Source organism: Saimiri boliviensis, chromosome 15 (assembly GCF_048565385.1).
Source record: "Saimiri boliviensis isolate mSaiBol1 chromosome 15, mSaiBol1.pri, whole genome shotgun sequence".
Lineage (NCBI taxonomy): Eukaryota > Metazoa > Chordata > Mammalia > Primates > Cebidae > Saimiri > Saimiri boliviensis.
In genome coordinates, this window is record NC_133463.1 from 41,316,623 (window position 1) to 41,329,066 (window position 12,444).

The 12,444-nt window shown below is 34.8% G+C and overlaps 1 protein-coding gene across 16 annotated transcripts in view; it reads right to left on the reverse strand.

Annotated features, from left to right (window-relative positions):
- The window catches only part of RALYL (RALY RNA binding protein like), a 768,288-nt gene that overhangs the window by 384,982 nt on the left and 370,862 nt on the right, over nt 1-12,444 (reverse strand). The window lies entirely within an intron of this gene.

Here is a 12,444-nt window from a genome sequence, read left to right on the forward strand (position 1 = left end):
GATTATTTATCTAAAGGTAAATTATGGTTTCAGAGTCACTTCGACACATTGGATCTGTGAACTTCATTTCTTTCTTCATGTTCCTTCTTTTTTCCCATCATCATCACACAGTCCTACAGCAAGTCTGGCTCAAGTCTCGCCCTCTTTAGTTTTTGATGCATAAGTATTTTATGAGTGACATTGGGAGACAGTTACCCATGGGTCTCTCATGTTCTGCATGTCTTGTGAGAGAGGCACTGATCTAACTTTGTTTTGGACCATCTTTCCAAGGATATTTGTATAAGAAACAGCCCAGGGTAAGCGATATTTTCTCCCTTGGAGCAGAGGGAAAATGTGCTTACTATCAATTATTAAAAAATTGGTTCCTTATGCAAACTTATGTTTATCTTCTGTGATGCAACCTACTGGGTGTGTAAGCACCATCTGTGCCCATCTGTATTATCCCTGAGATCTGGTGGCAAGGAGAACTGACCCAAACATGCTGATGTCTGTGCTTTTTGCTGTGTTATAAAGTCATTTTTCTTTAACTCATGAGTCTTGAGTCTTCTGTTAACATCCATGAAGCTGTGGTAGCTTCTGACACTGAAGTCTCATGTATTCAATCAGCATCCATAAAACTGACTTGCGCTACCTTGTTAACATGTAAGTTTGGCAAAAACTCAGACTCTTTACAGTTTTTGAAAGATAACTCATGAAAATATTATTTTAATACTATAATAAATATTTCTCTTATATATTGTTTTAAAAAATACTATCCTATATTTATTTCACCATACACTCAAATACTTTTGGTATGCTTCTAAGTCTAAGGCTTCTAGACGTCCCACAAAAGAGAATGTAAAAACAATAGTTACTTATCTTATAAAATTCATTATATAGCAAAACATCTATAAAGGAACTAAAGATATGCATATATACCTATAACTAATAAGACAGAATATAAATACCAATGAGAGGGTTGGTAGGTTACATAAGTAAAAAAAAAAAAAAAAGCAAGCTGGAAGTCAAAGTCAGAGGAGAGAGCTTAGGAAATCATTACTTCCAGGTTTGACTGCAGAAATGCTTTTTATATAATCAACTTTCCTGACATAGTTATACAGTTATTGCTTGGCAGTATCCAAGGACACCAGGAAGAAAACTCATCTACTTACAAAGCAGTCAGTTCCATTATTTGATAGCTCTGGTTGCTAACATGCTATTTCTTGAATTAAAAACTGTCCAGTGGTAAATTCCATAGGTTCACCTGCCTGTAGATCTAATCCTCCTTCCACATGAGCGCCCTTCAAATGTGCAATATTTTCATTCTCAACTGAGAATGAGCTCATTCAGCCACTTATTTCATATCTTATGTCTCCTTATGCTGCATTTGAACAAATGAGCATTTAAATTCAAATACACAAGTTTTCAGTTCTGCTACTGTATTTCATCTTGCTTATTTTGACCTTGAGTGACATACTGTTGAGATAATTCTGAATATTGATTCTGCTTTATGGCAATAGAAAGGTTCCAACACAATTTTATGATCATGAGATATCCTGTAGAAATTATTGAATAAGTTTTACAATTATATTTTGAACCAATAATTATGTGTAGGTTTTAGTTTGCCACCTGTGGAATTTTAGCAATGTCTGGCGGGGTCTGCGGGGGAGGGAACCAAATATAGAACCTCCGATGACCCTTGCATAGATTTCATGTTAGTTTTTTTTTTTTTTTTTTTTTTTTTTTTGCTATTTTTAGGAGTATGATAGATTATCTGACCTCTCTTTAAAGAAATGAATTAGGAAGATTATGTCTTCCAAAATGTACAGAACAAAGGAATTAAACCACACCAGATTCAGTGTTATTAATGATAATATATGGCTATTGGAGCTAAAGAGCTTTCATATGCCCTCTTCATTTCTCTAAATAATTAGATCCTCTCATTAGAACACAATCAATTTATCATGTTCAATGTACAGATAATGTGATGATTGATGTCTTTGCCATAAGCTACATGATATAGAAATATTACATATGACTTTTTAATAATTTTAAAAACCAGAGTGTCTGAGTTTATTTCATATTTATATATTTCTTTTCCCCTTTTAGCATTCTTATTGCTCTTCTCTCAAAATGTGACATAGAGAATTAACTTAGGTTGGCATTTGCCCTCTGGTTCTGATGTTTCTAGATATAATCAGCTGAAAATAATATAATATTTGGGCTTTTAACCATGAATTAGGATGATAAAATATAATATTAGCTATTTAAAAATATTTTCCTATATATAACCTTAAATTCTAGAATATGTATTTTCACCCTGGATTATGTTAGTATTTCATAAGCTATTACATATAAATTATACATATGAAATATATGCTACTTTTGATGGTTTTGGTGTAATTAATCTCATAGTAAGTTAGTAAATTTGTATTGTTTTAATCTATTAATACAATAATTTGGTAATTCAACATAAAGTTAATTATCTGGAAATTAAACATTATTTCTGTAACTAGCTTACTGGACAGGCTGAATCTAATGGGATACAATAAGAAAAAAGCTACATTTTCTTGTATCCATATGTTTAAGTGTTTCTTTGGGGAATCCCTTCCAGGTCCCTGGAAGACATCTCATTGAGATCCCGTAGCTTCATAATCACTCCTGATGATTGAAACAAGTCTATTCTAGGTAATAGGAAAAAGAATAAAAACCAAAAAAAACCTCTTTGTTATTAATAATTCCAGTTTTGGGGACATTTAATATTCACATTTACATTCAGTTAACTGCTGTTCCTTTCCCTTCATTGTAGGTCTGATCTGTGGTTCTGGTACTCCTAGTGGGAAGAATTTCGCTTAGTCTTTAGGTCTCCTTCTATCTTTCTTTCTTTCTTTTGGCTTTTTCAGGGTCAATGCAGTGGAAGAGGAATTTCAGGTAGACATGCAAAACTCTTAAGTGCTAGTTCTGCTGTAATTTTTCACTTGGCTAATACTGGCTGACCATTACGCCCTCTACTAGGGCATATCTGGAAATATTTTTTTTGTGAAGCAGATTTGTGATTTCTTCAGAGAACATTGCTCTGTTACACACCTCATGTAAATAGTACTGCAGTTTCCCTAAGTGCATTACATATACCCGAACACACCTCCCACCCTGGCAACTATTTCCAGTGGCATACCTTATGGCTCCTTTCTGCCTTATTAGGTAGGCCCTCTGAGTGAGCCATCACATAATCTGAAAATGCAGAAACACAGATTTCTTCCCCTTTCATGGCATAAGGAAAGCTGTTTTACCATAAAAGCTCACAGCTTGGCAAAAAGGAGACTGGGGAATCAGCTGTTCATGTACATTCCTTAATTTAGCAGCCTAGGGGAGGCTGTCCCAAGAATGCTGTTGTTTAACTCCCCTCAAATGCACACACTGGCTCTACATATTTCTATGTAGAGTCTCTTCACTTTACCAGCTGAGGAGAGTGATGCCCCCTTGGACCTTCAAGCACGCCCCAATGTTCTGTAAATGTTTTTCTTGGTGGTGGGGGAAGCAGAAGTTACCTCCCATGTATGGGTAGGAAATTGGAAATGCCATCCCACTCTTTATGAGGCTAACAACTCTACTTCCACAACACTCTACCACCATCCTTTTGAATTTTTGGCCTTCTATTTTAGGGGCTCAAGGAAGGTTAAAAACTGCTAAGCATACCCATTGTCTTGGCATCATGTATTCAGTTATTGTGAATGTGTCCAGCCATCCTTAGTAGAATGTGGGCTACGCATAATCTGATGCTCTCAGTTTTGGAGTTTCAGCAATAATCTAAGATATATGGAAAATCTCATTCAATGGCTCCTTAGATTTGACATGTTTTAAATTCATATAAGTATTTAATTAAAAATTTTAGTGACTACAGTATGTTATACATATTGCAGTACTTTGTCCAGAAAAATCCTTAATTTTGGCTTTCAATTAAAAGAGATTTTCTGATCAAATTAGTTGGAAATGCTGCTATAAAATAACTCTTCTCTAGGGAATAAGAAGTTCTAAAAAAATTATTAAAACAACAAACTTTTACAATTTTGTTTAATCCAGATTTCCCCAGAATTCTTATATATACTATCTTACAGAACAAGTATTACTGGAACACAATTTGGAAAATGTATTTTGAAATAACATTTAATATGTAAGATAAAGCATTGTGAGACTCAATGTGATCACTGCAAAGAGAATGGAGTGTAGGTTAAAGTTAGTTATCAATTTTTCCAGAACTGAATAATTCTCTAGGACTTACTCTCTTGCCACTATGTCTCAAAAAAGCTTTGAACCTCAAGAATTTCTAGAAATTAATATAAACTTGACTATAGCAACATATCACTGAAAAGTTTGTATCTGTTTTGCCACTAGAATGTGTCAAGAAAAGGTCCACTTTTCATGTATGTTTGTTTGATAACCCTGTGTTCTAGTTGCATTTAACTGGGCTATATCTGTTCCTCTTTGCTTCTCAAGTGTGAGTACTGCCACTTAAATCCTGTGCTGAAGTTACTGAATGTTGTGTTTAATGATGCGTTCAATAGCAATCAATATTTTAGGCTTGGACAGTTGAGACACCCGTGTTGCTCTTTAACCCCAAAAAGTGAACCAAATGAGTAATTTTCTAACAGTGATGTAGAGATCGCAAAAAACCAATTCTATGGTGCTTTAACAATGGTTAGTCCAAGTAGAAGAGAACATGCTTCTCCAATAAGTTTAGAGTAATATTAGGTCCTAATACATTTTATTTTTAAATTAAGAAGTATATGGGATTCACCTCTAACCATAGGAATATACAGAAACCTGCAATATGCAGTTTTTTAAAGATAGCTTAGTGTGATTTTCCAACTCAATTGTATCATAGTAGCTGTGAGTCTAAGCATTTGAATACTAGTTGTTATTCTTCTGTGGATACTAAGCATCAATCATTCAAATTATAGGTTTATTATACATCCTTAATAGATTAAATTAAGGAAGACTTTCTATTACATAAACCCAAGTACATTTTCTAATTTATTGGATTCTTAAGGCTTTACTTAGGAGTCATTAGTATACAGCAAGAATTTAGGCCTTGCTGTGCTTGACAGATTTGGAATCAAACTTCTGCTCTATGTCTTGGATAAATTAATCACAAATTCCTCTAAGTTTTCATTTTCTTACATGAAAATAGAAACCAAGTATCCACTAAGGTTTTTTGAATCTTGCATTTAGTTAGTACACAGTAGTGTCTTTCTGAAATCAGGAGAGCATCTTGAAAATAATATTTCTTTTTTTTTTTCTTAAGACTGAGTCTCACTGTGTCGCCCAGGCTGGGGTGCAGTGGTGTGATCTGAACTCACTGCAACCTCTGCCTCCCTGGTTCAAGTGATTCTCCTGTCTCAGCCTCTGAGTAGCTGGGATTACAGGTGTGTACGACCACACCCAGCTAATTTTTGTATATAGTTTTAGTAGAGATAGGGTTTCACCATGTTGGCCAGGCTGGTCTGGAATTTCTGACCTCATGATCTGCCCACCTCAGCCTCCCAAAATACTGGGATTACAGGCGTGAGCCACTAAGCCTGGCCGAAAATAGTATTTCTTAAGGAATTCTTGGAGGGACTTTCCACACCCAATCCCAGTCTCAGCATTCAGCACCCTGGACTGCAAGCACCCATTCATTTATGTGTATGTGTCATGTTAGGCAACTTGAGGACGGTGGGGAAGGGGAACATTTTTTGTTTCTCCAACATGTAGCAGAGTGCTCAGCATATTTTGCATATTTGTTAATGTATAAATAAAAGGTATTTTTGAATTAATTAGTGTCAATGCAAACAATATTTAGCTGTATTTTGACTATGTTAAAAGCATATTTAAATAAAATGTAAAACAGTCACTGAGGAAGCATTTCTACTATAATATGAACATGAAAAACAATAATTATTGAATATGTATACCTATGCATGTATTTATATATTTGTATATATACTTTAACTGTACTTTCTTCATTAACAAAAATAAAACAGATCTAGTTATCTGATTCCCATAATAATCCATGCATACTATGAATCAGTAATAAATACTAATAATGTTGACAATTATATTTATTGACATTTAATGGGCTCACACAATGACTTAAGAATATACTCAGCACCAAATTAGACTTTTCCCAGAGGGCTTTTATTTCAAACTAGACAGTCATATCAGACACACATAGAGAAAGAAGGTTAATGCATTCAGGAAAAGAATGAGTGACATCATGGCATATAGATCAATACCTGACACTTAAAAGGAAAGTGAGAGATCTAAATAACTTAATGCAATTTATCACCATTATTAAAAAAGAAAACCCATAACAACCACAAGGATTCAAGCACACATTCTGGAAGAAGGTTAACCCCAAAGTTTCAAGTCAAGTGAGGACCCTGAATATATTAATCATTGAACAGCTAGTGAGGCAGAAACAAGTTTTGCATTACCCCAGATACTGAATAACATGGCATAGAACAGGGTTGCTGTAGGGAAAATCACTCATGAAAAGCTTTTAGTGGAAGAGAAAAATCATCTAGCTAGTTGTTTCTTTATCATCCTAAGAAGATATGAAGAGATGCAAAGAAGTTATGTTTTAGCAGATCTGTTACCTCTATGTGATTATTACTTTCATTTTCTTTTTTTCTCTAATCGTGGATCTCACCTCTTTAACACAAGCATTAACAACATTTCTGTTGTTTCTGTATATCTTGTATTATAAAATAATATTTGTTCATGGAAAAAGAAACTTAAAAGAAAAAAGACACACATAAATACTAATAATTTTTTAAAGGGCTAAGAACAAATAAAATGATATAGCTATCAAATCATCAATAATTTTAAAAAGGTAAGAAGTTGTAGGAATATGGTACTTTGTTTCCATAAGTTCCTCTGTATATGTTTTGCCATATGATGTATTCTTATATCATCCAGGTTTTTTCCAATTAAAATATATCCACTAGTATTTGATAGCACAACAGGGTGACTATAGACTTCAATAATAATTTAATTGTTAATTCAAAAATACCTAAAAGAGTATAATTGGATTGTAACAAAAAATAAATACCTGAGGGGATGGATACTCCATGCTCTTTAATGGGATTATCATGTACTGCATGCCTGTATCAAAACATTTCATGTATTCCATAAATATATATACCTAATATACAACCATAAAAATTAAAAATAAAAAAATTAAAATATATCCACTATCATCAAATATGTGGTCATCTTAAGCCATAAAAATCATTGGAATCATTGGTTATATTCAGGCTCTAAATTGGGTTAATAATTTCACTATTCTTAAGCCTCTGTTTTTATGACAGTCCTATAATAATTTACTTCACAAGTTTGTTGCAAAGATTTAATAATGCAAGATATTTTCACTTCCTAGCAGTGTCTAGCATATACTATACAATAATAATGTGTTTTTAAGAATATATTTTATAATTATGTAGGGATGCCTCCTTCACTCTTCCAGAAACATAAAACAATTTAAATTCCTTGTAAGGTCTGACAGTAAATACAAAGAGTTTACTAAGCAATTTTGCAATTTTTCATTACTACGAAATAACCTAAATTTTACTGGACTTCTAGAAATTTTAGTAATTCAAAAAAATTAGAGAAATACATTCTAACATTTGCATTATTATTCATTAAATGAATTTTAATTCATCAGGTGCATAATCTCTGAAAACAACTGAGTAGACTTGGTTGACCTGAAAAGTTTATAAATAGGCTAACGTATGGCACTGCATTGTGCCTGAACATGTTAGACTTTATTATCTGATCCATTTTTTATCAAACAAAGTGAAATAATATTATATATAGGCATGGTTTTCACTAATTAATTTTATTAGTCGTATTCAGGCATTTAACAATTAATTTTGGAAATCTTCCAACTCACCAATCTTAAGTCATTCTTAACCTAATCATCCATGATACTGACCTCAGTAAGTTCATATGTGAACTGAAGGACAAGAAGTCTAAAATTATTGTATTTTATTTAAAAAGTACTGTTATGTATCAGAAGTTAAAGAAAATGTTGAGTCAGTTTTAACCATGAGAATGGAACACAGAGACAAAGAAATCAAAGATCCAAATCACTATCGTTGATCATTGATCTCTGTTACTAAGGCAGCTCTATTTTAGTGTACAGATAGATGGAGTCAGGAAATAAGTCAAGAATGTTATTGATCACTTAAGAGTAAAGGAATTTAAATCAGTGTCTCACAGCCTCCCAAATTGTATCTAATTTTTAGTTTATAAAAATATTGTATATTTAACATTGGTCATTACAATGAGACATACTGTATCTTATGAAATCAAAGATATTTGTAGGTTCTATACCTTATAGATTCTACACCACACCAACAATTATAAAGCAAATTATCTTAAAGGGGGTCTGTAGCACGTCTAAAATCAGTTATTTTGTTAGCAATTGAGAGAGTACTAGATCCCAGCTCTCCTAATTTAGTTCAGTGATGCTTTTTAACAGTTTTCCTTCATCTAGACTTTTGGCTAGTTTTCTTAGTGTCATCTGTGAGCCATATGTAAGAGGCTAAAAACAATGTTCCTGAAAATATTGCACATTTGCAGTAATACAAATCAAATGCGTGGTATGAAAAAATCATGAGTGAAAGATTCTTCAAGGGTTAGATTAAGTGGAATATCTATCACTTTATTTTTAGTGTTACATTGTAGAGTGAGGAAAGACTGCAGCTAACACACCAGCCTGATATAGGATTTCCAATACGGTATCATTCACTATGGATTCATGCCTTTGGACTGTTGAGAAAAAAAAGGTACAACTTAAACAAAAATATGAGTTACATTTGATATAACAGTAGTTATCATTACCATTCAAGTACTCTCCACATGGTTATTAGTAACAGTAACCAATTTTAAACTGTGATAGTCATTACTGGAGTATGAAGTTATAAACACATATGAATAGCAATTTCTTAACCACTTAGGAGGGACTTCAATATATTGAAATATATAGATAGGAGAATGACAATAGAACTTTGTGTTAACTTTTTTTCTTAATGTTCTACATGAAGGTAAGAGTCAGTCATGTAAGAAAATAGCTAATAATCCTAATTTTATTTAATTAATTATAAATGTTTCCAATAGATACCCAATGATTATTATCGATCTAGACATTTACTTGATTTTAATTAGTCTTAGACTATTCCCAGAACCCCAATGATCTTATGTAATAAAATACATCAGAATTAAACTGATGGCCAAGAATGAGAACTTAAGGTGCTTTTTCTGGGCCTGCCCACAGTTGCCCATAGATCAATCAGCATGAGCTTTCTCCCTTCTGAGCTCATAAAAAACCTCCGGACCCAGCCAGCCAGCCAGCCACTGGGACTAGCAGCTGCAGGAAGAAACTAACCATTTTGGGTCTCCTTGACTTGTTGGGACAATCTGCCTATGAAAGGAGCTACCCTCTGCAGGTCACCTCTTCACTGAAAGCTGAACACTTGTTGGAACAACCTGCCTGTGGATAGCAGCTACCCACTCTGGGTCTGCTGGACACTCATTGGGATGACCTGCTTGTAGAAAGGAGCTACCCACTTCGGGTCTCCTGAGAGCTGTTCTGTCATGCAATAAAGCCTCTCTCCAACTTGCTCACCTTCCAGTTGTCCATGTACCTCATTCTTCCTAGAAGTGGGACAACTGAAAGAGCTGTAACACAAACAGGGCTAAAATGCCACCCCCTGCTTGCCATGCTGCAGGCAACTAGAAGGAAAGAAGAGCTGCAGCCCTTTGAGAGCCCAGACTTAGGGGCTCCCTGAGCCAGGGCTGTGACAACCTCTTTGGGGTTCTGTGGTTGCATTTCCAAGCTTCTAGGCACTACTACATTACCCTTGTCCATATGTAGGTGCCCACAGCAGAAGCTGTTTGTGTTGCATCTAATCCAGCCATAGGCTTGTACAAAGCCAGTGTCTGTGCCAAAGCCTGAAGCTGCCCACCCCACTGCAGCAACTGGTATGCCTGGCTGTGTGCAGTGGCCAGAACTTGTGCTGACTCATGCATGCACACCTTGTCACTCTGTGTCTGGCTTGCCCTGGGCAGGCATGGGATTTGGGCAGGTAGCATGAGACAAGCTCAGTTGCCAGGTTGAGTAGACGGAATAAGACCAGCAGGCCTGAGCAGACACTTAGACAAAGGCACCACCAGCCACAGAGGTTTCCGACTGGAAAAGCAATATCCTAAGGTTCCCATAACAGTGTCACATTAGACATTTAATTTTATTAAATTAAGGGTGCTCTACTTACTATGTTTTGTTAGACTATTCAAAATCCTGATTAGCTTAGATTTTCATTTTCACACAAAAATAAAATGAATCAAAACTTTTCACAAGTTTTCTTAATTTTCTCATTACCTTCAAATGCATTTACTCTACTCTCTGCCCCCTTAATATAGAATTTATTTATGTTTTCTCAGATTTCTCTAGCTCTTAAAGAAGAGACTAGAGTGACAAAATGCAGTAAGTACAATAATCTTTAGATAGAATCTCAACATCTTGAAAACTGTTTAGAAAAGGGAATTCATACTAACATTTCAAAAGTAAAGGGATTAAAAGTGATTTATTGTAGTAAAATTAAGAGAGTTTTTCCTTGGAATATTAAGATAATTTTGAAGACTTAATCTGCAGACATGTTAGTCTTTCCATCCATAATCAAACCCCACGCGTGCTCTGAGCACAGCCCAACTTCCTTTTTGCCAGCTAACACAGTCTTCTCTTTATCACCCGCCATTCGTCTGTCACTCTTAATTCCAGATTTCACTCTACCTGCCACGCTGCTACAGAGCTGCCACCAGTTTCATCTTAAAAGCCTGACATTTAGCCTTTCTTGCTCAGCTTCAGTCAATCAACTACTTGAACTTTGTGAATGCACCTTGCAAAATAGGTGGATAGTGTCAGCCTGACTAAAAACTGTGAGATTGACTGTTTCCTTCCCTCAAAGAAGTGTGTAATTATGCCAAATGCAACTGTTGGCCTGCTTGTCTGATGGCATTTCTGTCATACGCTCTTCTCAGAAAGACCTAAAAGCTGTCAGATAAAAGCTGTGTGAAGTGGTTGGTGTCACCTTTGGGAAAACACCTGTCAGCTTCTACATACAGTCAGAAGTTCAGTGAACAAGAAAACAGTAAAGGTGGTGGAATCACAATGAGAGAGATAAGTACTGTAAACTAACAAGCAGGTTGGTCAGGAGTTTTGTCAGCAACTACTATTCATCATGCTGTGGACCAGTGCAAAGTTCTGATGAAGGTTTAGAGTTGCAGTCATGATGCCTTCAGAAGCCAGGGAAGTAAGATACATTTGTGGAGAGACCAGATATTACTCTTACTCTTAATACAACTCTTACTACAACTATTACAATTATTGAGAACTTACTGTACAGGTTTTGTTTCAAGCAACAGATAGATATAGCTCTAGATCTAGATCTGGATCCTTATTTAACCTTTAAAAAATGCTATGATTTAGACACTGTGATTTTCATTACTTTTTGCATAAGTATAGTGAGGAGTAGGCCACATAGCAAGAAATGTGGCATTCAGATTCAAACTGTCTACTTCTGGTGGCTGTCTGCTAGAGGGAGTGGTGGCACCTGTGTCAACCTGAAGAGCAAATGTGTTGCCTTAAGGCATTCAATTTTGGCCACATAAAACAAATGCATCTGCCATCTCAATTCAGCTAGTGATTTGTCTACAAAATCAAAGTTGGCACAATTTTTTCTAAATTACAGCCATGTGTTCTCATGCAGCCTGAAATTAAATATATTTATCTGTAAAACTCATTTTTTTCATAGTAATCAAAACACATGTTTTACTTACAACTTCTTTATAATATCTCTTAATGCTTAAGTTCAGTGCTTTTTTGTTTATATTTTTAGGGTAAAGAAGAAACTAACATACAAATTTCACGGTATATATAAATGAATGCTGTTTATGTTCACAGTCTAAAATACAGTTTTAGTGTTTTGTTTTTAAACCAGCAAGTAAATGATTGAAGAAAAAAATCAATAATTATTCCTTATATTGTGTTCAAATATGTGACACTCTCCTTTTTAGTATCAGTCATTGGATATGCCACTGTAAAATATTCTTTTTACTCTATAATTAGGAAGAACATGATAAAATAATAACATGTCACATCCAATACTGTCATTCCTTTTTTATTCATTTTTGTTTTTGGTACAAAGTTTTGCTATGTTGCCCAGGCTGGTCTCTAACTCCTGGGTTCAAGTGATCCACCCGCCTTAGCTCCCCAATTAGCCAAGATTACAGGTGCACACCACTGTGAGCAGTTAATAGCTAATATTCTCTTTTCAAAAACTAGAGGGTAATCAAAGCTGGAACTGCCTTCAATCACCTTCTATCTCTGCAGCAGTCATCAGATTTAGGTTGTTGAAATTACTCATC